Below are 26,971 nucleotides of genomic sequence, written 5' to 3' on the forward strand. Positions count from 1 at the left end.
GCGGCTACTAATTCAGACAGCACTGGCACCAGATTCAGAGCAGCCAAATTTCATTCCTGGCTGAGACACCAAAGGGGAGCTCCTTCCACAGAAGCTTCATGAGGAACAGTCACATGTGTACAAGGTGCAGGACACACATTCTTAAGAGTGAACCTTCAAGACCAGAGACATGTGTGCACAGACATGAATGCACACACATTGATCCTTTCTAGATATCAGCTATTATTATTATATTTCATTCTCTTAGTTTTGTGATCTTTTAATGCAGATGACCCTGAATACAGCTTTCATATTTTTATCCTAACATTTAAGGATTTTTATGAGTCATATGACAGGCTTGAACATGAAGTTCTAATATTTTCAAGCTCTTCAATTAATTTAATATTTTAATGTAATATAATCTATGCCATTAGAAAAGGTTCATGAAAAAAATCAAAATTTATTTTAACATATAACAGGAGGTTCCATGCAGGCCTCTTATTCCTTTCCGGGAATCCCTTTCCCACACATTTCTACATTTAACAATATTTTGCTTGGTTTTTTTTTTTTTGATGCTCTTGTTGGTACTGGAGGTATTGTGATATTGATTATGGAAATAGTGATGAACTTGAATATGATGTTCTTAGTGGGGTAATGGTAGAGAGGGTGGCAATTATAGCAGAGGTAGGCAGTACCAGCTGCTGTTGTAGCTTGTGGTGATTGTGACAATGATTCCGGTACTGGTAATGATGATAGGGATGTTGCAGCTGGAAGTGGGGATGGAAACGAGGTGGATCAGCAGCTTCTAAACCTATCACTTACTTAATTAGTAATAATTATGTGCCTCAGACTATGCCGCTCAAATAGTATGCATTAGTTCAATTATGACCAAAGACAAGATGTTAGCATACTTAAGGAGTTCAGACAAGTAATATTAACAGGAAAATGTTCAACTCTCTAGCCAGGAAAGAACTAAAAACTAAACATACACGAAAAGACCATTCTATCCATGTAAGATTGAGTACAATCAAAATAATAACCTGTCCTGGCAGAGGAGTAGAGGAAAAAACTGTCAGACTGTGAGAGAGGAGAATAACCCATCAAGTGTGGAAATCAGTGTGGGGTTTCCTCCAAAGAAATAACACTAAGGTAGAACTATCATGTGGTTCACCAGCATTACATGGGTTCATATGAAAAGAAGTGAAATATAGTATACAATAGAGATGCCTACATGTCCATCTATATTTCAGAACTACACCTAATAATGAAAGTTAAATAATTGGTCTCATGGCTCAACAGTGAATGAATGGGAGAATAAAATATGGCGCTAAAATGAATCATAAGGAACAATGATATCATGTACTCAGCAGGTAAATAAATGTAACTGCATGTCATCATGTTGAGAGAAATGTTAAATACAAGGTTGGCACCGATGTTTCAGATATTGAAGGGGGAAAATGTAATAAGGGTAGGTTGTTGTAGATGTGTAACTATTACATCAGATGAAGGGAAAAGTAAGGTACATGTGGGTGTAGGGAGAAGATGTGTAAGAGGTGTAATAAGTGACCCATACATATCTGAAGATAGATTAATCTTAAGCTATCACGTGCTACAAGAGAGATCATAATTGTGCAAAATGAAATTATGTCTCTCTCAAGCAAGCAGTCTCTAAACAATCTTTGTTATGAACCAAAATGCAATCAAAATCTGATACAAAAAAATAACCTGGGGATCAAAGAATGAAAGTAAAGGAACAGGAGAATATCAGGAAGGTCATAGAATCAGTTTTAGGAAAAAAGATCACATAAATACTATCAACCAGAGTGTAGTTTATTCAGGAAATAAAGCCACAGTGACATCAAAACAAACAAGACTGAGAGTTTTGGAAACATCCTCTGAGTGCACAGGGTGGAAAGATGCTGCTCATCACTGAGCATCTGGGACACTGAACCAGTGAGGAAGGACCATTCTCAGCCTCCCCTTGAGAGCAGAAGCAGAACAATCTCAGGGGAATGTGTTCTCTATGAGGAAACATCACAGACACATGGAGAGAGAAGGGTGGACAAGATTCTTCTGCATCCATGGCAGGCTTTGAAGTGAGATGGAAATATTTCTGTGGAAGTATGGGAGACAGATTTCCTCCTCTTCTCTTGGTCCTGGTGACGGTTGAAGCACTCACTTGCTCTTGGGTGGGCACTTCTGCTGGCAGGGTGAAGGAGGTTGCACAGGAGGGCATTTCTGCTGGCATGGCTCTGGGCACTTTGGAGGAGAACAAGGCTCAGGGCACTTCGGAGGAGGGCAAGGCTCTGGGCACTTTGGGGGAGGACAAGGCTCAGGGCACTTCGGAGGAGGACAAGGCTCCGGGCATTTTGTGGGTGGGCACACAGGAGGAGGCTGGCAGGGCTGCTTGCACTGCTGCTCTTGGTAAGACATCGTGCTGAAGTCTCAGGATCTGGAAGACATTACATGAGAATGTTAGGGGATGATCATCAGAGAGAAGATAGACAGAGACATGGAACATCACATCCATTTCTCTCTCCACACATACACATATCCCCAACTCTTCTTTTAGGACAGCCTGGTTTTTCCCTTTCCTGTCAGCAATGTGTCACCTGCCTTGTGAGATATTCTTTGTTTGATGCTTTTTTTTTCAGGAGAAAATATTTGTTCCACTGAAACATAGATGTTTCACAGAGAAACGTCTTCAATACAGGAGTCTTAAGGTCTAAAGTCCTGGGCACCCTCAGAACAAATATCCCTGACTCTCTTGTCACTGTGACATCCCAGCAGGTTGTCTGGGTGGCAGAATAGAGGACAGCTCAGGAAAACCAAGTTCTAACACCTACTATGTCATGGGACTATGAAAAGACACCAAAGATGCATATGAAAGAGAAATACACTGTGTTCAATTGCATACTAAATAAAAGGAAAACCACCACACGCCATCCCTAAAGCTTGACTGCAGCACATAAGCAGACCATAAAGACAGACCAACTCAAGAAATAACACTCACCGGGTCTCCAAAGTAGTCTAGGACTTGATTACCAGGAATCTGCAGACATGCAGCCAAGGACCTCTTTATAGCACTGACTGCCCCGCCCAGAGGGAGTAGAGCTGACTGACAGTGGGCAGGTCCAAGAATATCCCAAACAAAATGCAAATCCATGCATGACTCGCTTGACTGGGACTCTACATCATGCGAAATACCCTATCTCTGGATATCATCACTATAGAGTGCAGTGACTCAGTGGGTCTTTCTGCCTCTTTGGTTTCAGCCAGACATCCCTAGCTGTCTATGTTGCCTTTCTTGATTGAAGACAGTATTTTCTTTCCCAATTACTCCTCTTGTTTCTTGTTTCTTCTTCCTCAGCTCACTGATACTCTTTGGTTCACAGCCGTTTTTATTTCTGCTTTTAGGCAAATTTGCCTGACATTTGTGCTGACAGGACAGTCTTAAGGGAACTTTAGCTGTGCTTTCAGGTTCATCGTTGACAAAACTGTTCTGAGGAGCATGTCTAGTCTGTTGGATAGCTTTAAATCTTTTCTGTACAAATAGAAAATCAAATATGCTGTTCATAGGGAAGGGTGTTGGGCTTGAACCTTATCCTGACCTTCGTCAGTACTGCCATCTCCAACTACATATTTGGGGTATATGTTTAGATTCCCCTCTAATGATTTTCATATGCCTGCTTATCATGACAATAGAAGAACTAAAATCGTATCTAACCTAACAACTGCCCCAGGCATGTTCCTGCTTTGGTGGTCAGCATGAAGACTCATAATCTCCCACACTTCTCTTGTGTGAAGAGCTGTTGAACCCACCTTGGCTGTGGTACACACCAACTGGAGCTCTGACATCTGCCAAAACACATAGTATACTAACTCATTCATACATATGTGCTCATTGTTGCACATGCACCAGACAGACAGACAGACACAGATAGACAGATCCTAAGTCTTACATTTTTATCTGCCACATAACTGCATTCATCACTTCCCGGTTTTCTGATGCATATTAATGATTCATTTCTGCTTGAAATCTGACAGAAGGAATTAAAATTGGGTGTTTTATAGTTCTTGATTGACCTTTGAACACTTTGAGAGAGTCTAAGACTCTGTTCATGTTGGAGGAAGACAAGGCTTGGAACAGTTTGAGAGTGTACAGAGCTACGAGCACTTTTTGGTGGGCACACAAAAGGAAGCTGGTTGAACTATTTGCACTGCTGCTGTTGGTTAAACATTCTGAAATCTAAGGATCTGGAAGATACTATATGACAGTTCTCACAAGAGATGATCCCCACAGAGAAAGGATCTCAAGTTTATGAGCTATCAGAACTCTTCCTCAATTCCGTCTCCACCTCCAGACTTCCCGACTTTCCATTCCATGTCATTCCATTGTTTCGTTAACCTAGGAAATCAACCTTTTTCTTCATGTTTTTCATAAGAAAACATCTGTCTTCCAAAGGACAGAGTAAGTGATCTTATAGAAAACATGATCTTTTAGAAAGGCAGTCTGAACTTTAAGTTCTAAAATACTGAGCAGCCTCAGTGATGACAGTAACGGTTGCAATCATTACTACTTTAGATGTCCTAGGAAACTGACTTGGATAAAAACAACAGCCAGAATTCAAGAATTTGGAACCTCCTAAGAAGGAAGGCAAAAAAGAGTTCAGAAAAGAGAAAACTATTCTCTTTAGTCCTGGAAAGTTGCTTTGTAATTGGAGGAGAAAGAATAGATGAGGATCATGAAGCAAAGTTATTAACTATTCAGAGCTCTGCTCTGAGAAGCACATGGGCACTGAATCAACATCAGTGAAGTGTATCAGCTTCTTGTGACTGTCAGTGCTTCTGACAGTAAGGAAGGGTTTAGCCAAGACTGCCCTTGTCCATGTCCCTAGAGGAAAAGAGTCATCAGTTCAGCACCTGAGGCCAGAGGCTGACCAACACATGACCAGAGGATGATTCACAAAAGTTAGTACCCATACTACCAGTCAGGCCAGTAAGAGACTTATTACTCTCCCTATTTGCATATCAAATATAAAGGATCATCTTAGGTCATGCCTGACTTCTGCTGTGTCAATTACGGCATTGCCTACTGACCTGGGAAGCCAGTATAACACAGAGTCTGTTACACCTATGTTCTTTTGAATATAGTCCACTTAGAAGGGTATAAAGTGTTAAAGGGGAGTAATGCAAAGAGAAGACATGCTTTATGATGGGACATGGGAGGGCAGGGTAGAACAGGGCATATAGAGAAAGATGATTAACAGTAAAACCTTTTGAAAAAGTGCTGTGCAGTGGTGGCGCACGCCTTTTATTCCAGCACTCAGGAGGCAGAGGCAGGTGGAGCTCTGACTTTGATGCCAGCCTTGTCTACCAGAGCTAGTTCCAGGACAGGCTCCAAAGCTACAAAGAAACCCCACCTCAAAAAAAAAAAAAACCAATAAAAAAGTCATATGGAAATCTACTACTCTAAAAACTTACTAAAATATATACTTATAAAATTATGTTAATGGAGTTACCTTACAACTGGAGAGGTACAATACCACCAGTACATACCTCGTATTGGCAACTGCAAACTTCAGTAACAATAATACCTGATTTTTTTTTTAGTTGTTGGTCAGTGGGTTACAATAGGCAATCTCTGCTTGATGGAGGTGGGTCATCTGTCTATGTGTTACTTTCATTGGTTAATAAAGAAACTGCCTTGACCCTTTGATAGGACAGAAAATTAGGTAGGCGGAGTAGACAGAACAGAATGCTGGGAAGAAGGCAATGAGGCAGACGCTATAGCTCTCCTCTCCAAGATGGATGCAGGCTAAGATCCTTCCCGGTAAGCCACTACCTCATGGTGCTACACAGAATATTAGAAATGGGTTAATCAAGATGTGAGAGTTAGCCAATAAGAGGCTGAAACTAATGGGCCAAGCAGTGTTTAAAATGAATACAGTTTCCGTGTAATTATTTTGGGTAAAGCTAACCGGGTGGGTGGCAGAAAGTGGCCCACCGATCCCTCTACATCTGCTAGCTTACAGACTATTGACTGTAACTTGTCTACCCTCCAGAGCATCAAAGTAAAATCCTATTTCTATGGACATTAAAGCTTAAGTAAGAAAACTTGGAGAAATATAGGAGGTGCTCACCTGGACATTTCATCCCTACTGGCCAGCCCACGTGATATAGAAAATGCTGTGTATACTGCTGAAGGAGAAAAGTATTCACCAGCCTCAGTCAGTACTGAACACTGCAAGGTACAAAAATGGCTGGCTTGACAGGATATGCCCACTGGTGTAACAGTGGCACAGCAGTTGGGAGCAACCAACCACTTTCTTTTTTTGGATTTAAGATCCTTCCCAATGAGACAAGGTAAATACCCAGCACTGGTAAAGGGGTGAGAATCTACTGCTAGATAGGACATAGGCCCTGGATGATCATCCAATCAATATTATAATTCTCCTAAATAGAAAAATCAAACCAGTCATTTCTAATGACTTATTGCTATACTCGTATTGATATATCTCTCAATCCTTATCTGAGAAGCTTCTCATTGTAGTAGATTATAACACAGAGACCCTCAATTGATCTACAGTGCATAAAATAAGAGACTTGTGTGTGCTCAGCATTACCCTCACAAAGGAGTTGGCAGAAAGAGCATAAGAACTAGAAGTAGAAACTCTTTTCTTCACATAACTGGGCCATTAAATGTTTGAATTCATAACTATTGACAAAGTATGCACAAGTCATGTAAAACCTTATGCCAGATGAAAGCTCAGCCTACATGAGAAGGAAAGTGCATAATTCCACCACTAGCTGTTGAGCTATTAGCAGTTGATAGCTTGTAAGAGAAGGCATGTGAGTTTTAATGATGTGAGCCTTGCTATGTTACCACACTCCAGGATAGACCCCACTGTCTAGAGTGGTTGGACTACACAAACTGGAAATGATGGGGCACAGAGAAACAAATAGAAACAAAATCAAATTTAAGTGGGAAGAGAAGGGAAGGCACAATGAGTAGATAAGGACAGTTTTTGGTATCCCACTGAGTGAATATCATTGAAGTATGCTATATGAAATTCTCAAAGAATTAATAAATATGATGTTTTAAAGAAGGCATGCTATTAAAGGACACAAACAAGTCTCCAATGACAAGAATCATATGCTTGCTCTCATATGTCGAATGCAGTGGATGAGGGTGAGTACAGTCCATCTGCATATATTTAAATATTGTGATGAAATCCTTCACGTTTACAATGATATATGCTAATTACACTATTTTCAAAATAGCCGCTACTAATTCTGCCAACACTGGCACCAGAGTCAGAGCAGCCGAATCTCAGTCCAGGCTGAGACACCAAGGGGAGTTCCTTCCACAGAAGCCCCATGGAGAACGGTCAAAGGTGAACAGGGCGCACAGAACACTTTCTCAAGAGTGAACCTTCAAGACCAGAGACATGGAAGACATGTGTGCACAGACCTGAATACATTGTCTTTTCAAGATGCCATCTACTGTTGAGCTAAACATTTGATTCCCATAGTTATTGTAAAAGGGGAGTGGACTGCTTTTCGTCCTGCCCGGCTCCTGGCTAGTTTACACCCAAAATAATTACACACAAATTGTATTCATTTGAATACTTTCTGGCCCATTCATTCTAAGCTCTTATTGGCTGACTCTTACATATTTGTTTAACCCATATCTAGTAATCTGTATATCACCACGGGGTCATGGCTTACCGGAAAAGATTTAGCATGTCAGACCTGGCTGCTGGCTTCATGGCGGCTCTCTGTTTCTGCCTCCTTTCTCCCAGCATTCTGTTCTGTCTACTCCACCTATCTAAGGGCTGGCCTATCAAAAGGCCAAGGCAGCTTCTTTATTTAACCAATGAAAGTAACACATAGACAGAAGACCCTCCTATACCACATAGTTTTATGATCTTTTAAGGTCAGATGATCCTGAGTTCAACATACATATTTTTATCCTAATTTTCTATAGGTTCTTATGAGTCAAATGGCAGGCATGAACATGAAATTCTAATATTTTCTGATTCTTATTTAATTTAATACTTTAATATAATCTAAGCCATTAGAAAAAAGTCCCTAGAAAAAGTCAAGATTCTATATTAACAAATGAAAGAAATAATAACAAACAGCAGGAGATTCAATGCAGGAGTAACACTCCTAGACTGGAAACCGTTTCCACACATTCTACAGTTATCAATATTTTACTTAGTTTTGTTGATGGTGTTGGTGATGCTGGAGATATGGTCATGGAAATGGTGACGGACAAGGATATGTTGCTCTCAGGGGGGTAATAGTAGAGAGGGTGACAATGATAGCAGAGGTAGGCAGTGTCAGAATTTGTAGTGGTTGTGATGATGATTCTGGTGCTGGTGAAGATGATGGGGATGTTGTAGATGGAAGTAACTGCAGTGAAAATGATGGGTATCAGCAGCTTCTAAACCTATCACTTAGTACCAATTAGGTGCTTCAGATTGTGCCAATCAAATGGCATGCATTAGTTTAATTATGACCAAAGACAAGACTTTAGCATACTTAGGAGTTTCCACAAGTAGCATTAACAAGAAAATGTTCAACAATGTTAGCCATTAAATAACTGAAAATCAAATCTACACCAGAAGACCATTCTAGTCATGTAAGAATGAGAACAATAAAAATAATAAGTCCTAGCACAGGAGTGGAGGAAAGAGAAGACAAACTCTCAGACTGTGAGAGAGCAGATTAATCTATCAAATATGGAAATCAGTGTGGGTTTTCTTCCAAAGAAATAACACAAAAGCAAACAGTCATATCATTCATGAGCACCACCTGGGTTCTTATGAAAAGAAATGAAATAAATTATACAATAGAGATGCCTGCATATCCATCTGTATTTCAAAACTACTCCTAACATGCAAGGTAAATAAGTCAGTGCAGCTGCTCACAAACGAACTAAGGAGTTAAGAATCTAATAATGAATTATAAATGCATAAAAGCTGACAGAATGAATTAAAGCAGTGTTTTTATAATTCCTGATTGGGTTTTCCTCATATTTTACCATACATATCATACACTATTAGAAAAAACATTCTTAGCAATATAATGTTTTAAAACAATATCATATAAATCATATAAAACATGCAGTTTCATTTGAAGGACATTGTTGAAAATATCTGAATTTTTATTCACAACATTAAAAACTTTCAATGTAATAAAATATATTTCAGCATACTAAAACTTCATTTTTCAGTATATTCTTAAAAGGATAGGACATGTGCAGAGGAATTGTCTAAAAGTTACTTTTGTTTTCTAGTCTCTGCTGTAAATACTCTCCATGCAAATGTTCATCAGCAGAGGACTAATTTAAACACTAATACACATCTTGTATGGCTGCCTGTCCATTTAAAGAATGGAACTATGTAATTTCAATAGACAAACATAGCAGGACAGAAAGTTAACTCCCACAGTCAGGAAGAGAAGACAAATCCTGCATACTTTCACTCCTATTTTAGCACTAAGAAGTTGATATTATAAGGATGGGTAAGAAAAATACATTTTTACCTAAAGATCTGCCAGGTTCATGTCAGTGCCAGAAGCTCTATTGGAGTTTCTTTTTTTTAACTCTTATTTTTTAAAACATTTTTTCTCATTTTACATATAAATCCCAGGTCCCACACCCTTCCTTCCTTCTGTTCCCTCTTCCTTCCCACCCTCATCCACACCTTAGAGAGGATAAGGCTTCCCATAGTGTGTCATCAAAATCTGACACATCACTTTTAGGTGGGACCAAGGCCCTTGCCCCAGTATCTAAGGTGAGCCTGCATAGGACTAAACCAGGCCCTCTTATTGTGGGTGACAGTTGTGTGGCCTCTAGCAGTAGGACTAGGATTTATCCCTCTTGCATAAACCAACTTTTTCGAGTTTCTTTTGTAATGAAAGTCATTCATTGACTTCAGAACCTTGATTACTGGTGTTTCCTTGAACATCCACAGTAACAAGCTAATCCCCCTATGAATTCTGCTGCACAATTGCAACAAGGTAAAATTTCATAGACCTTCCCAAATGTATATTTGTATATGTATATATAAATATGTATATGTATATAAAAGACAAATGCTTCTTTTTTGGTCCCAATTCAATTAAAAGTTGAAACTGGCTTTGGAGTTGGAACATGACTCTCTCCTTCTCAAAAGCCACATATATTTGTTAAAGGAAAATCCAAAACCTTAGTCTCATTTTAGAAGAGCCACAAGGTATGGGACAAATAAAAATAAAATTTTTTTAATTGCCATTATAATCTCATTATCCTTTGCTTTCCATTTGATTCTTTAAAATTTTTCTGAATATCTAAATATATCTCAAATTTTATAAGATTTTAAGTATATATATATATATATGTATATATATATATGTCATGATATCAGTGGTCTTATTCAATACTCACTATTCTAGAAATAAGCTGCATCTAACTTCCTGTACATCATTTCAGACATTAGACTAAAGCAGGTAACTAGGAACTAAGTTTTTGTAGCCTGGCTATATTTAACAATTGTAGTTCTTTCCCTGTTGGAGATCTGCTGCCTATGACCTTTACCATGCTGAGGTTTTCCACAGTGAACTGTGCTCATTCCTGACAGTGACCTCTGATCTCCAAGGAAATGATAGGGCCCGGCAACAACAAAATCTAAAAGGATGCTTTAAGCTGATAATTCAAACTGTGACAGAAGAGGTCTATGTATAAAACTTTGGATTCATCAAGATATGATAGATAATGGAGTAGTTTCTCTAAATGTGCCAAATGTAAAGTTCTGGATATGGTAAATGTAATTCTTACCTGACAATTGTATTTATTGTATATGGTTTTATGGGTTAAAAGATAAAATATCTCCTTTATATTTAGATGAAATGGGGTGAGTGTTGCAGGATATTTGATCACACTCTGACACTCCAAGACTGTGTTAGAACAGTTTACCTTGAGTCAGAGGGCAGAACCAGCGACCGGTTGACAAACTTAGCCATAGAGAATTCAGAGAACCCAGAAGTGCAGTAGAAAGGCACAGAATGGAGTAGGGAGAAACCTGGAGATTTTTAGCCTTTTCTTCTGTCCATTTGGGTCTAGGAAGTGTACAGAGGAGGTCAACTGGTCTCTCTTCTGCCATTTATTTGATCTATAAGGTTTTTACCCTAATATCCAACTCTCAAGTCTTTGTTGGTGAGAGAACAACTAAGGCAGTATAACATCAAACCTTGAATATTATCCTGTCTTTAGATTCTTCCGACCCTCAAAGAAATAAAAGCCAATATACACAATACTTCATTGTGCTTCTCTTCGAATTTTCTGACTGCTAGTATTCACTCTGTGATCACCAAACTTACTCTATCCAAATTATATTCAAAACAGGAAAAAATCTCAGATGAGTGGGACAGAGATATGTTAGTTACACAGTTGTTACTATAGTTCTGTCATTCTTTGCACAAATACTTACCCGAATTTGGAAAATTCAATAAGATCCCTACCTTACGACCCCACATCAGAAAGTTCCTAGACTGAGTCGTGCTGTGCCTCTGAGCTGAGTGATTTAGTAGCAGTCCCCCACTGAAGACATGCTCTCAGTACATATGCAGGCCTTGTGTTTCCCTAGCCCTTCTGGCTTCTTTCAGTCAGGGGCCTGGTTGGAAGTAGCACAGGTGATGTTCCTTGAGCTTCCTTGCCTGAAAAAAGCAATTGTGAAGGCTCCTGGGAAGATGCTTTCTACTTAGAGGGGAAAGAATAGAATGAGGAAGACAAAACAGAGAATTTAACTGGCCCCATTCTGCTCACGGCACACGGGCACAGAATCATCATCAGTGAAGCTTGTCAGCTTCCTGTGCCTGCCAGTGGTTCTGACAGTAAGGAAAGGTTTAGCTGAGACTGCCTTTGTCCATGTTCCTAGAGGGAAAGAGTCATCAGTTCAGCACCTGAGGCCAGAGGCTGACCAACACATGACCAGAGGATGATTCACAAAGGTTAGAGCCCATACTACCAGTCAGACCAGTAAGAGACTTATTACTCTCCATCTTTGAATATCAAACATAAAGGATCATCTTAGGTCATGCCTGACATCTGCTGTGTCAATTACAGTATTGCCTACTGAGCTGGGAAACCAGTATAACAGAGTCTGTTAAACCTAGGTTCTTCCTTTGAATATACTCCACTTAGAAGGGTATAAGTGTTAAAGGGAAGTAATGCAAAGAGAATACATGCTTTATGATGGGACATGGGAGGGCAGGGTAGATCAGGGAATATAGAGAAAGATGATTATCATTAAATGTCTTTCAAAATAGCCATATGTCATATGTAGATCTCCTACACTAAAAGCTTACTAAAGATATACATATATAAAATGTTTTAATGGAGTTACCTTACTGCTGCAGATGGTGCAATACCTCAAGTAGATACCTCATATTAACAAATGCAAAACTCATTAGCACTCACAGCTTACCTCTCTTTAGTTGTTAGCCAGTAGGTTCTCATAGACTGAATCCACGACCTTACACACTATTGCCTGTAACTTGTCCACAATACAGAACAACATGCTAAGACCCCATTTCTGTAGACACCAATGCTTAAGACAGACAACATGGAGAAATCTAAGAGGTTCTCACGAGCACTTCATCCCTACTGGCCAGCCCTCATGATACTGTAAGGTGCTATGGACACTGCTGAAGGAGAAAAGTACTCACAAGGCTCACACAGCTCTGAACACTGCAACCTACAACAATGACTGCCTTAACAAGATACGACCACTGGTGTGACAGTGACACAAGTGAAGGGGTGCAACCAACCACTTTCTGTTTGGATTTAAGGTTCTTCTCTGAGACAAAGTGCATACTTAGCACCATCAAAGCGGAGAGACTCTGTAGCTAGATAGTACATAGATTCTGAAAGATTACCCAATCAACGGTATTACTCTGCTAAATGAGCAAATCAAGACAGCAATTCCTAGTAAGATTGCCACAGTCATATAAGTATATCTCATTCCTCATCGGAGGACATTTTTCCTTCAGTAAAAACTTAACACAGAGAATGACAACTGATAAATGTTGCAAAGAATGAGAGACTTGTGTATGTTTAGCATTACCTCACAGAAGAGGTAGAAACGGTTCTATTCATATAACCAGACTATTAAACGTTTGAACACGTAACTATAGACACTGCATGCACAGTCATAGGAAAGCTCAAACCAGACCTAGCACATCATGCATGAGAGGGGAAGAATGAAATGTCATCACTTAGGCTCTATTGCCAGGTGACAACTTCTAAAAGGTGTGTCAGTTTTTAATTATGTGAACCTTGATATATTGACTAGACTCCCAGGAGGACCTATTGCCTGGGGCAGTTAGACTACAAAATCAGATGGTGAGGGAAGGAGAAGCAAATGAAAAAGTAATCAAGGTTGTGTGGGAAGAGAAGGAAAGGCATAGTATGTGGATAAGGACAGTTGTTGGTAAGGAACTGAGTCAATATCGCTGAAATGCATTGAATGAAATTCTCATAGGTTTAATAAAGATGATATATTAAAGGATACCAGTGAGTCTCCAAACACAAGTATCATAAGTTTGCTGTTTTATATCTAATACAGTGGCTGAGGGTGAATGCAGTCCACCCACATATATTTAAATATCATGAGTAAACCCCTCAACTTTTACAATGATATAAGCAAAAATATTATTTTTATAATAGAGTTTATGAATTCTGTCAGCACCATCACCAGAGTCAGAGAAGCCCAGTCTCTTTACAGACTGAGCTGAATTTGAGTTGATTCTACAGAATCTCCTTGAAGAGCAGCTACATATAAAAAGGACTCACAGTAAAACTTCTCCAAGTATGAACTTGAATACCAAAGACTAGGAACACACATGTCCACACATGAATACACACACAAGGGTACATTCTAGCTGTCATCTATCACTGAGATAAATGTTTGGTTCTTTTCATTTAAGTACTATTAAGTTCATAAATCCCTAGGTTCAATATGCATATTTTATTCCTATTTTCCTGGGATTTATTAACCTAATGGCAGGCTTGAACGTGAAGTTCTAATATTTTTCTAGTTCTTCATTTAATTTAATATTTAACTATCGATAATCTAAGCCATTAAGAAGAAGTCACTGAAGAAAATCAAGATTCTCCAATAGCAAATGAAAGGAGCAATAACAAGCAACAGGAGGAACCATGCGGGCTTCCCATTCCTAGGCCAGAATCCCTTTCCCACACGTTTCTACAATTATCAATATTTCACGTAATTTTTTGATGATGATGTTGGTGGTGGAAGGATGGTCATGGAAATGGTGATGGACATGGTGCTCTCACAGAAGTAATAGTAATGAGGATGCCAATGATAGTGAAGGTAGGCAGTGCTAGCTGGTGTGATAGCTTGTAGTGGTTAAGGTAATGATGGTGGTATGGTTGATGATAATAAAATGTTTTACATGGAAGATGATATAGGAGAGAGGGTCGTAGAAATGATATGTTTCAGAAGCTTCTAAAATATCGGGTGTTTAGTGCTAATTAGGTGTCTCGGATTGTGTCAATCAAATGGCATACATTAGCTCAATTGTGATCAAAGGGAAGACTTGGCAAGCAGGAGTTTCCACAAGTAAAACTGGCAAGAAAATGTTCAACATATTTAGCCATTAAAGAACAGAAAACCAAGCCCCCACCAGACCAGTCTACCCATGTAAGGATGAGGACCATCAAAATAATAACAAATCCTGGCAGAGGAGTGGAGGAAAATGAACACAAACTCTCAGAGTTGAGAGAGGAGACAAGCCCATCAAATATGGAAATCAATATGGGGTTTCCTCCAAAGAAATAGCACCAAAGCAGAATAATCATATGATTCAGCACCATCACTTGGGTTTTTAATAAAAGAAGTCACATACAGCATAGAATAGAGATGCATGTATACCCATCTACATTTCAGAACTACTCCTAACATGCAAGGTAAATTAGTCAGTAGAGCTGTACACCAGAAGTGGATGAGATAAGAATATGGGGCACTTAGGTGGACTTGGGTAATGATCAGTCATATGAAACAATGATATCATGTCCTCTGCAGGCAAATAAATGACACTGCATATCATCGTGTACAGGGAAATAAATTCAGTCTTAAATACAAGGTTGGCACCAATGTCTCAAATATTAAAGGAAGAAAAGACAATAAGGGTAGGTTAATGTAGATGTGTAACTATTACATAGGACAAAGGGGAAAGTGAATAGAAAATACATGGGGTATGGGAGATATTTATCCTATGTGATGCATGCTTATCTGAATACCACATGATCTTCTTAAAATAGCATGTGCTAACAGGTAACTTAAAGTTATACAAAATGAAACTTTCTCTCAAGCAAACAAACATTAAGCAATCTTTGTTATGAACCAAAATGCAGTCAAAATCTGATTACAACAAAATGACCCCGGCATCAAAGAATAAAAATAATGTAACAGGAGCATATCAGGAAGGTCATAGAGTCAGTTTTAGAAGAAAAAGAAGAACTCATGAGTACTAACAGTCATATTGTACTTTATTCAGGAAATAAAGCCATAGTGACAACAACACAAACAAAGAGACTGCGAGTTTTGGAAACATCCTCTGAGTGCACAGGGTGGAAAGATGCTGCTCATCACTGAGCATTTGGGACAATGAGCCAGTGAGCAAGGACCATTCTCAGCCTCCTCTTATAGCAGAAGAACAATTTCAGGAGAATGCCCTTCCTATCAGGGGTCATCACAGGCACATGGAGGGTGAAGGCTGGAGACGATTCTTCTGCATCCATGGCAGGCTTTGAAGCAAAGACAGAAGTGTTTCTATGGAAGAATGGGAGAAAGATTTTCTCCTCTTCTCTTGGTCCTGGTGACTGCTGCAGCACTCACATGTTCTTCTGTGGGCACTTCTGCTGGCAGGGTGGAGGAGGTTGCACAGGAGGGCACTTCTGCTGGCATGGCTGAGGGGGGCATGGCTCAGGGCACTGTGGAGGAGGACAAGGCTCTGGGCACTGTGGAGGAGCACAAGGCTCTGGGCACTTTGTGGGTGGGCACACAGGAGGAGGCTGGCAGGGCTGCTTGCACTGCTGTTCTTGGTAAGACATCGTGCTGAAGTCTCAGGATCTGAAAGACATTACATGACAGTGTTACGGGTGATCCACACAGAGACAATAGACGAAGACATCCATTTCTCTCCCCACACATGTACATCTTCCCCAATCCTGTCTTAGGACAGCCTGGCCTTTCCCTTTCCTGTTAGCAATGCGACTCTAGCTTTGGGAGATGACCTTCTTTTCATGCCTTATTCAAGCAAGAAATACTTTATTTTAGTGAAACAAGTAAGGCTGATTTCACACAAAAATTCCTTTGAGACAGACAGTCTCAAGTTCTGGAACCCTGAGCAATTTGAGAACACATCCCAGTTTCCTTGGCACTTGTGACATCCCAGCAGGTTGTCTGGAGTTGCAGAATAAAGGACAGCTCAGGAAAGTCCCAGGTTCTGACATCTGTTAAAGTATAGGGCTCTGAATAGGACACCAAAAGATGCATATGAAAGAGAAAAATACTCTGTACAGTATACTACCAAATAAAAGGAACAATCACCTTTCACAGTGGACCATTGTTATACTTCCGATTGCTAAGATGTTGCTGCTCATCCCATGAATACTACTGGACTCAACACATTTAGTTCCTCAAAACTGACAGGAGCACATAAGCAGACCAAAAAGACAGATCAGCCCAAGAAACACTCACCAAGTTCTTCAAACTCGGGGTCCAGGACTTGAACACCAGGAGTCTGCAGTCATACAGTCAAGGACTTCGTTATAGGACTGGCTGCCCCGCCCAGAAGGAGTAGGGCTGTAATTGAGGGCAGGTCCAAGAATTTCCCAAGCAAAATGTAAATCCATGTATGACTGTCTTGACTTGGACTCTACAAACTAGGAAATATCCTATTCCTGGGCACCATCACTGTAGAGCCCTGTGACTCAGTGGGCCCTCCTGTCTTTTCAGTTTCAGCAAGATCTCCCTGGTTATCTAAGTTCTCTTTCTTGATTGAAGACAATATTATATTTCTTTTCTTTATTACACATCTCTTGTGTCCTGATGCTTTGCTTTGGCTCACTAATTTTCTTTGGTTCACTGGCACATTCATATTCCTGTTTTCTCGGTTTTATTCGCCTCTGTGCAGAAATGAGGATAGTATTACAGGAGATTTCCCCTGTGCTCTCAGCCGCATCTTTGACAAACCTCTTCCCAGAGATAGGTCAGGATTCCTGCCTATGTTTAATTCTTTTCTGTAACCATTTAAAATCTAATATGCTGTTCATAGGGGATGCTGCTGAGTTTGGGCCATAATTTGACGTCTTCTGGGGTGACATCTCAAATTATCTATTTGTGGTATATATTTAGACTCCCCTCTAAAGAAAATTATAAAACTGCTTATCATGAAGATAGAGGAACTAGTGAAGATCTTCTCCCAGTCAGAAGGCAGCCTTTTTGTCTTACTGACAGTGTCCTTTGCTTTACAGAAGCTTCTCAGTTTCAGTAGATCCCATTTATTCATTGTTTCTCTTATTGTCTGTGCTGCTGGGGTCCTACTTAGGAAGAGGCCTCCTGTGCCTATATCTTGTAGACTACTTCCCACTTTCTCTTCTATCAGGTTCAAAGTGGACGGATTAATGTTGATGTCTTTAATCCATTTGGACCTGAGTTTTGTGCATGGTGATAGGTATGGATCTACTTTCATCCTTCTACAGGTTGACATCCAGTTATGCCAGCACCATTTGTTAAAGATGCTTTCCTTCTTCCATTGTATACCTTTAGCTCCCTTGTCAAAAATTGGGTGCTCATAGGTTTGTGGGTTAATATCCAGGTCTTCTATTCGATTCCAAAGGTCGATTTCTCTGTTCTTATCAACCCCTCATCAGACAAAGGTCTGATTTCCAAAATATACAAAGAACTCAAGAAACTAGGCACTAAATCTCTAATTAACCCAATTAAAAAATGGGGTACTGAACTGAACAGAGAATTCACAACAGATGAACCTCGAATGGCCAGAAGACACTTAAGGTCATGCTCAACCTCCTTAGCAATCAGGGAAATGCAAATCAAAACAACTTTGAGATACCATCTTACACCTGTCAGAATAGCTAAAGTCAAAAACACCAATGATAGCCTATGCTGGAGAGGATGTGGGGTGAGGGGAACACTCATCCATTGTTGGTGGGAATGCAAACTTGTGCAGCCACTGTGGAAATCAGTGTGGCGGTTTCTCAGGAAACTGGGAGTCAACCTCCCTCAGGACCCAGCAATTCCACTCTTGGGAATATACCCTAGAGATTCCCTAGCATACTACAAAAGCATTTGTTCAACTATGTTCATAGCAGCACTATTTGTAATAGCCAGAACCTGGAAACAGCCTAGGTGCCCCTCAATAGAAGAATGGTTAAAAAAGGTGTGGAACATATACACACTAGAGTTTTACTCAGCGGTAAAAAATAATGACATCTTGAATTTTGCATGCAAATGGATAAACATAGAAAACGCTTTACTGAGTGAGGTAAGCCAGACTCAAAAAGAGGAACACAGTATGTATTCACTCATTAGTGGATTCTAACCATAATTAAAGGTCTTTGAGCCTATTCGTGATCCTAGAGAAGCTAAATAAGAAGACAAACCTGATGAAGATTATTTAGCTATCCGCCAGGAGGTAGGAAATAGTCAAGAGTCCCAGGTAACCTTGGGTGCATGGGCGGCAGTGGGAGGGTTGTTGGAAGGGGAGAGGGTTAGAGAGAAGGGAGTAGGGGAGGAATGGAGAAAGCTCGGTTGACCAGGATGGGGGGAAGGGAGGAAGGATGAATATGGGATCAGGGAAGAATATATTTCAACTAAGGGAGTCATTTTAGGGTTTATAGGAAACTTGATTATATATGGGATCCCAGGTCCAAGGAGAGATCCCCCAGATTGTTCTCTGGACAGAGGAGAGGGTGCCTGAACCGGCCTTGGCCCATAACCATACTGATGAATATTTTGCTTATCACCATAGATCCTTCATCTGGCGATGGATGGCGATACAGACGGAGACCCACATTGGAACACCGGACTGAGCCCCCCAAGGTCCAAATGAGGAGCAGAAGGACGAAGAAAATGACGAAGGACTGCGAGGGATGCTATCACCCACTGATACAAGGGGTCGGATCTAATGAGAGTTTACCAAGGGCAGTTGGACTGCGACTGAACGAGCACGTGATCCAACCAGATTCTCTGAATGTGGCCAGATTCTCTGAATGTGGCTGGCCAGGAGTCTTTCTGAGAAGCCATTGACAATGACACTGGGACTAGTTTCCTCTGCATATACTGGATTTTTGGGATCTAGTCTGTTTGGATACTCACCTTCCTGGACCTGGAGGGAGGGGGGACGAACTTGAACTTCCCACAGGGCTGGAAACCCTGACTGCCCTTAGGGACAAAGAGGGAGGAGGAGAGGGAGGGGGGGAGTGGGAGGGTGTTGGGAAGAGGGGCATAAATGGAAACTTTTATAATTTAATAAAATTACTTTCAAAAAAAAGATAGAGGAACTAAAATCACACCTGTCCTATGTTAGCATACTCTTGCTTGGATAGTTAGAATGAAGACTCACAATTTCTCCCATTCTCACTGTTGAGCCCACCTTGGCTGTGATATACACCTACTTGAGTTTCTATTAGAATTCTCAAAACATATAATATACTGAATCCTTAATATACAACACATGTACTAATTCTTGTAAATGTACACAGACAGAAAATCATGCATGCACACTCACACACACACACACACACACACACACACACACACACACACAGTATCAGTCTTACATTTTTACCTGCCACATACCTACATATATCATGTCTCGATTTTCTAATATTTGTTAATTATATATTGCTGCATGAAAACTAGCAGAATTAATTAAAAGTTTGGTGTTTGTCATTGTTGGTTGACTTTACAACACTTTGAAGGAGGCCTAGGGTCTGGGCACTTTGGAGGAGGACAAGGCTCAGATCATGTTGAGGGTGGACAAGGCTCTGGGCACTTTGGAGGAGCACAAGGCTCAGGACACTTTGTGGGTGGGCACACAGGAGGTGGCTGGGAGGGCAGCTTGCACTGCTGCTGTTGGTAAGACATCGTGCTGAACTCTTAAGATCTGAAAGACACCATGTGACATTTGTCACAAGAGGTGTTTCCCCACAAAGAAAGAAACTCCAGTTTATGAAATATCAGAACTCTTCCTCAATCCCAATTCCTGCTCCAGACTTCCTGTATTTCCCTTTCATATCACCCTTTTGTTTCATTAGCCTAGAAAAGCAATCTTTTTCTTCATATTTTCTGTAAGAAAGCATCTTTCTTCCAAAGGACAGAATACTGCTACTTGACGAAAACAGCACCTTCAAGAAGGCACTGTGAAGTTTAAGTTGTGACATACTGAGTTGTCACAGTGATGACAGTAGCCTCTGTCATCGCTACCACTTGTGATGACCCAGGAACTTGGTTAGAGTATAAAAGAACACCCAGATCAATTCAAGAATCTAGAACCTCCTAAAAAGAAGACCAAAGAAGTTCAGAAAAGAGAAAAGTATTCTCTCCGGTCCTGGAGAGCTGAGTTGGAATTGGAGGAGAAAGAATAAACTGAGGAGCAAAAGAAAAGCCATGAACTAGACCCAGCTGTGCTCTGGGAAGCACAGGGGCCCTGAATCCGCCTGGGTGAAGCATGCCAGCTTCCTGTGACTGTCAGTGCTTCTGACAGTAAGGAAGGATTCGGCTGAGAATGCCATTGTCCATGTCCCTGAAGGCGAAGAGTCATCAGTTCTACACCTGAGGCCAGGAGTCAAGAGTCGCACCACCAGTGGATGGCTCATAAATGTTAGTACACAGCCCATAGGGCCAGGTCAGTACGAGACTCACTGCTCTCCATGTTTGCATATCACACCTAAGAATGAGCTCAGGGAAACTCTGTGATCGTCACACAAGGCAAAAATAGGCTCATGCCTTTGGGCCGCCGCCATGAACTAGGGTGTGTATATGGAAGAACTAGCACCACTAATCTTCTGTGCCTTGCTACTTACTAAATAAGGTAAAAAAAAAAAATCCAGGATTCTCTCCATTGATTTTGACAGCAGCTGAACCAGTTTTCATTCAACGTAAAAGAACATGTGTAACCATTTCCCTTCATCTTTATGAGCCTGGAATGTCATGTCTTTTATTGATCTTGATCATTCTGACAGAAGTAAGACAAAATCTCTAAATAATATTTTTTTGTTTCCCAGAGGGCTAAGGATGTTAACACATCTAAGAGTTCTCAACCATTTGTCTTTCATTTTCTACAAACATGCTTTTCAGTTCTATAATTCATTGCTTTGAAATAGACTCATTTGTTTTCTTGTTGTTCATTTTGCTGGGAATGCAGAGAAAGGAGGATCCCTGGTCTGTGGCAAATTGTGAAACTTGAATCATTGTGAGGCTTCAGGCTATTATGAGAGCACATCTAGAAAAAAAACACATTCTGTGATTTGAAACAAGAAGATTATCATCCCTGGCCACCATGAGAGGACTACCAAGATTGGTAATTACATCATCTCTCTAGTATTTTAATTAAGAAACTATTATTCATCCCGCCCATGCCCAATGTACCCTGGAGCCAGTAGGCAAGAAAAGGAAGCCCATGCATGCCCAACCACCACCGGAGCCAGCTGGCAAGGAAGTTCCAACCACTGGCACCCAACCTCCACCATAGCTAGCAGGCAAGGAAATCCTGCCTGCATGTGCCCAACCTCAGCTCTGCCTGATGGGCAACATATATTGTGACCTGAACCATGGCCCTGACTCAACCATCTGAGCCTAGGATCCACTGGAGCCTGGAAGGTTGATCACTAGAGACACAACCCCAACTACACCAATTACAGAAAAGATTTGTAGACAACAAGGTAAGAAAACACTGAACAACAACAACAAAAGAGCAACACAGCACCACCAAAGACCAGGGAATCTACAGCAGGAAAACTTGAAAACCACAACACAGGTGCTGAGACAACATAAAAAATAACTTTAAGAAAATGTTTCCTTAAAGAGGAAATGAAAAATTTCCACAAAGAAGTGGAGGAAAAGACAAACAATATCTTAGAAGAAATCAGCAAATCCCTAAAGAAAACCAAGAAAAAGCAACCAAACAGATGAAAGAAATTTTTCAAGACTTTATAACCAAAATAGAGACAATAAAGAAAACACAAACCAAGAAAATTCTGGAAATGATAATTATGGGTAAATGATTGGGAACCACAATTGCAAGCATAAACAACAGAATTAAAGAGATGAAAGAAATAATCTTAGGCATTGAAGATATGATAGAGGAAACAGACTCACCAATTAAATAAAATGTTAAATCTAACAAAAGCTTAAAACAAAATATCCAGGAAATATGAGACACCATAAAAAGACCAAATCTAAAATAATAGGGATAAAAGAAGTACAAGTTAAGGAAGAGAAAATATATTCAACAAAATTGTAGAATAAAACTTTCCCAACCAAAGAAAAGTATGCTTATGAAGGTACCAGATGCTTACAGAACATCAAACAGACAGAACCAAAAAAAGTCCCCTCACCACATAAAAATCATATAGAATAAAGAAAAAATATTAAGAGATACAAAGAAAAAATACCAAATAATATATAAAGGCAGACCTATTAGAATAACGCCTAAATGCTCAATGGAAACAATGAAAGCCAAAAGGTCTTGGTCAAATGTTATGCAGACATTAAGAGACTATGGATAATATATCCAGAAAATTTTTCAGTGACCATAGATGAAGAAAACAAGACATTCCATGGCAGAACCAGATTTAAACACTACCTAGCCCTAACCCAGACCTACACAAAGTACTAGAAGGAAAACTCCAACCTACAGAAGTCAGCTGCACCCACAAAAACACACACAATAAATAATATCACAGCAGCAAACCTCATAGAAGGGAAAAACACACATAATAACATTACCTACAATAAAAACTAAAATGACAGGAACATGGACTCAACTCACCTATAAAAAAACACAGACTTAGAGATTGGGTGCAAAAATAGAATCCATCATTCTGCAGCATACAAGAAATACACCTCAACCTTAAAGACAGACATCACATCAGAGTAAAGGGTTGGGAAAAAATTTTTCCAATCAAATGGACCAAAGAAACAAGCTGAGGTAGCTATCCATTGTAAAATAGACATCAAACTAAGATCAATCAAAAGATACTAAGAAGGAAATGTTCATATTTGTAAGAGGAAAAAAGCCATCAAGAAGAAATATCAATACTGAACACTTCTCCCCCAAATACAAGAGCACCCCCATATGTAAAAGAAACACTTCTAAAGCTTAAATCACACATTAAGTCCCACACACTAACCGTGGGAGACTTCAACACTCTTCTCTCACCACTGAACAAATTTGCCAGATAGAAACTTAACAGAGAAATGAGGGAATTACTGATATAGTGGTACAAATGGACTTAACAAACATCTATAGAACATTCCACCCAAACACAAAAGAATATACCTTATCTCAGCAACCCCATTGAACCTTCTTAAAAACTGACCACATACTCAGTAACAAAGCAACTCTCAACAGATACCAAAAAAAATGGAATAACCCATGTATCTTATTGGATCACCATGGCTTAAAGCTAGAATTCAACAGCAACTCTAATTCCAGAAAGCCCACAAACACATGGAAATTGAATAATGCTCACCTGAATCACTGATTGTCAAGGAAGAAATAAAGAAAGAAACTTAAGACTTCCTAAGATTCAAGGAAAATGAACACACAACATATCCAAGCTTATGGGACACAATGAAAGCAGTGTTAACAGAAAAGTTTATAGCACTAAATTCCTACAAAAAATAAAACAGGAGATCCCAGCCTTTATCCAGGTACACCTTCCTCTCTTCCCCCCTCCCCTCTGGGGCCACAAGATCTCCCCAGAGCTGCTCCCTTGCACGCTGGGCCTGGGCTGTGGGCTCAGGCTGGCAGGGGCAGTTCCTTTGCTTTGAGAGCCTGCCTGAAGACAGGCAAGCTCTGTCTCAACTCAGCCACACTCCTGGCCAGCAAAACAGAGTGATCTTCTAGCAGACATCCATTGGAGGAGGGGTGAGTTTGCTACTGACCCGAGGGCTTTGGCTAGGAGGAATTCAGACTTTCCTGCCCCCCTCGACTTTCTGGTCACCCAGCAGAGGCGGGTCCTCCCTGCGGAGCTCTCCTGAATCCCATCCCAGCCCTTATCCAGGTACACCTTCCTCTCTTCCCCCCTCCCCTCTGGGGCCACAAGATCTCCCCAGAGCTGCTCCCTTGCACGCTGGGCCTGGGCTGTGGGCTCAGGCCGGCAGGGGCAGTTCCTTTGCTTTGAGAGCCTGCCTGAGGACAGGCAAGCTCTGTCTCAGCTCAGCCACACTCCTGGTCAGCAAGAGAGAGTGATCTTCTAGCAGACATCCATTGGAGGAGGGGTGAGTTTGCTACTGGCCCGAGGGCTTTGGCTAGGAGGAATTCAGACTTTCCCCGCCCCCCTCGACTTTCTGGTCACCAGGCAGAGGCGGCTCCTCCCTGCAGAGCTCTCCCAAATCCCATCCCAGCCTTTATCCAGGCACACCTTCCTCTCTTCCCCCCTTCACTCTGGGGCCACAAGATCTCCCCAAAGCAACTCCCTTGTGCGCTGGGCCTGGGCTGTGAGTGCAACCCGGCAGGAGGGAGTGCCTATGTTTCAATAGACTGCCTGAAGAAAGGTAGGCCTTCTGTCAGTGAAGTCCCTGCCCAACAAGGGAACCTGACCTGCTACCAGAAGATCCAATAGAGAGCATTTGAAGGAAGAGATGGGCAGACGCCAAGGCAAGAACTCCTCCAACAATCTGAAAAACAACATGAAAACACCAGATCCCAATGACCCTACAATAGAAGGTCTTGAACCTCTTAATTCAGAAGAAGCGGGAAAAAATGCCATTATGAAAGCAATAGAGTCCCTTAAACAGGATATGAATAACTCCCTTAAAGAACTGGATGAGAAGTACAACAAAAAGATTGAAGAAATGAGTAAAGAAATGGATGAGAAATATAACAAAAAGTTCAAAGAAATGAGTAAATTCATGAATGATACACTGGGAAACCAAGAAGAAACAATCAAACAGGTAATGGAAACAGTTCAAGAATTGAAAACTGAAATGGAGGCAATGAAGAAAACACAAAACAAGGGCCGGCTGGATATGGAAAATCTAGGTAAACGAACAGAGACTACAGAATCAAGCATAACCAATAGGATACAAGAGATGGAAGAACGAATCTCAGAGTCTGAAGATACCATAGAGAAAATAAATGCTCTGATCAAAGAAAACAGCAAATCTAATAAATTCTCATCACAAAACATTCAAGAAATCTGGGACACAATAAAAAAACCAAATCTAAGAATAATAGGGATTGAAGAAGGAGAAGAACTGCAGATCAAAGGACCAGAAAATATATTCAACAAAATTATAGAAGAAAACTTTCCCAACCTAAAGAACGATATTCCTATGAAGGTTCAAGAAGCATACAGAACACCGAATAGACTTGATCAAAAAAAAAAAAATCCCCTAGCCATATAATAATCAAAACACAAAACATACAGATAAAAGAAAGAATATTAAGAGCTGCGAAGGAAAAAGGGCAAGTAACTTATAAAGGTAAACCTATCAGACTTACACCGGACTTCTCTATGGAAACCATAAAAGCCAGAAGGTCCTGGATAGAGGTACTGCAGAAACTAAGAGAGCATGGATGCAAACCCAGACTACTATACCCAGCCAAGCTATCGTTCACTATCAATGGAGAAAACAAAATATTTCAGGATAAGAACAAATTTAAACAATTCGTAGCCACAAACCCAGCCTTACAGAAAGTAATAGAAGGAAAATCATAACCCAAGGAATCCAACATTGCCAACACTGCCTACAATAACTCAGACATCTAGCGACCCTTCACGAGCTTAACTCAAAAAAGGGACACATACAAACTCTATTAAACAAATAAACAAAAAATAATAATAACCAGAGTCAACAACCACTGGTCATTAATATCACTTAATATTAATGGACTCAATTCACCTATAAAAAGGCACAGACTAAGAGATTGGATACGAAAACAGGATCCAACATTCTGCTGTTAACAAGAAACACACCTCAACCACAAAGACAGACATCTACTCAGAGTAAAGGGCTGGGAAAAGGTTTTTCAAGCAAACGGACCTAAGAAACAAGCAGGTGTGGCCATTCTAATTTCCAACAAAATTGACTTCAAACTAAAATCAATCAGAAGAGATGGAGATGGACATTTTATACTCATAACAGGAACAATTCATCAGGAGGAAGCCTCAATCCTGAATATCTTCGCCCCTAATATAAAGCCTCCTACTTATGTAAAAGAAACACTTCTAGAACTCAAGGCAGTCATCAAATGACACACACTAATAGTAGGAGACTTCAACACTCCTCTCTCACCAATGGACAGGTCAATCAGACAGAAACCTAACAGAGAAATAAGAGAATTATTGAAGGTATTGAATCAAATGGACTTAACAGACATCTATAGAACGTGTCACCCAAATAGGAAAGAATATACCTTCTTCTCTGCAGCTCATGGAACCTTCTCGAAAATTGACCACATACTGGGTAACAAAGCAAACTTCCACAGATACAAAAAAATATTAGTAACCACCTGTGTCTTGTCAGACCACCATGGATTAAAGTTAGAATTCAACAACAGTGCTACCCCCAGGAAGCCAACAAATTCATGGAAGTTGAAGTCAACTACTGAATCACCCCTGGGTCAAGGAAGAAATAAAGAAAGAAATTAAAGTCTTCCTTGAATTTAATGAAAATAAAGACACAACATACTCAAACCTATGGGACACTATGAAAGCAGTGCT

General features: G+C 40.4%; 2 long non-coding RNA genes across 2 annotated transcripts; both read right to left on the reverse strand.

Annotated features, from left to right (window-relative positions):
- Positions 1-1,788: 1,788 nt before the first annotated feature.
- On the reverse strand, positions 1,789-3,142 carry LOC148119497 (uncharacterized). Its single transcript, XR_015735270.1, has 2 exons — positions 2,993-3,142; positions 1,789-2,431 (listed from the first exon to the last, which is right to left on the reverse strand). It is a non-coding gene; the product is annotated as an uncharacterized LOC148119497 (long non-coding RNA).
- Positions 3,143-15,520: 12,378 nt separating this feature from the next.
- LOC148119498 (uncharacterized) lies at positions 15,521-16,816 on the reverse strand. The gene is made up of 2 exons (XR_015735271.1): positions 16,755-16,816; positions 15,521-16,124 (listed from the first exon to the last, which is right to left on the reverse strand). It is a non-coding gene; the product is annotated as an uncharacterized LOC148119498 (long non-coding RNA).
- Positions 16,817-26,971: the final 10,155 nt, after the last annotated feature.

This window comes from Myodes glareolus, chromosome 17, assembly GCF_982192425.1.
Source record: "Myodes glareolus chromosome 17, mMyoGla1.1, whole genome shotgun sequence".
Lineage (NCBI taxonomy): Eukaryota > Metazoa > Chordata > Mammalia > Rodentia > Cricetidae > Myodes > Myodes glareolus.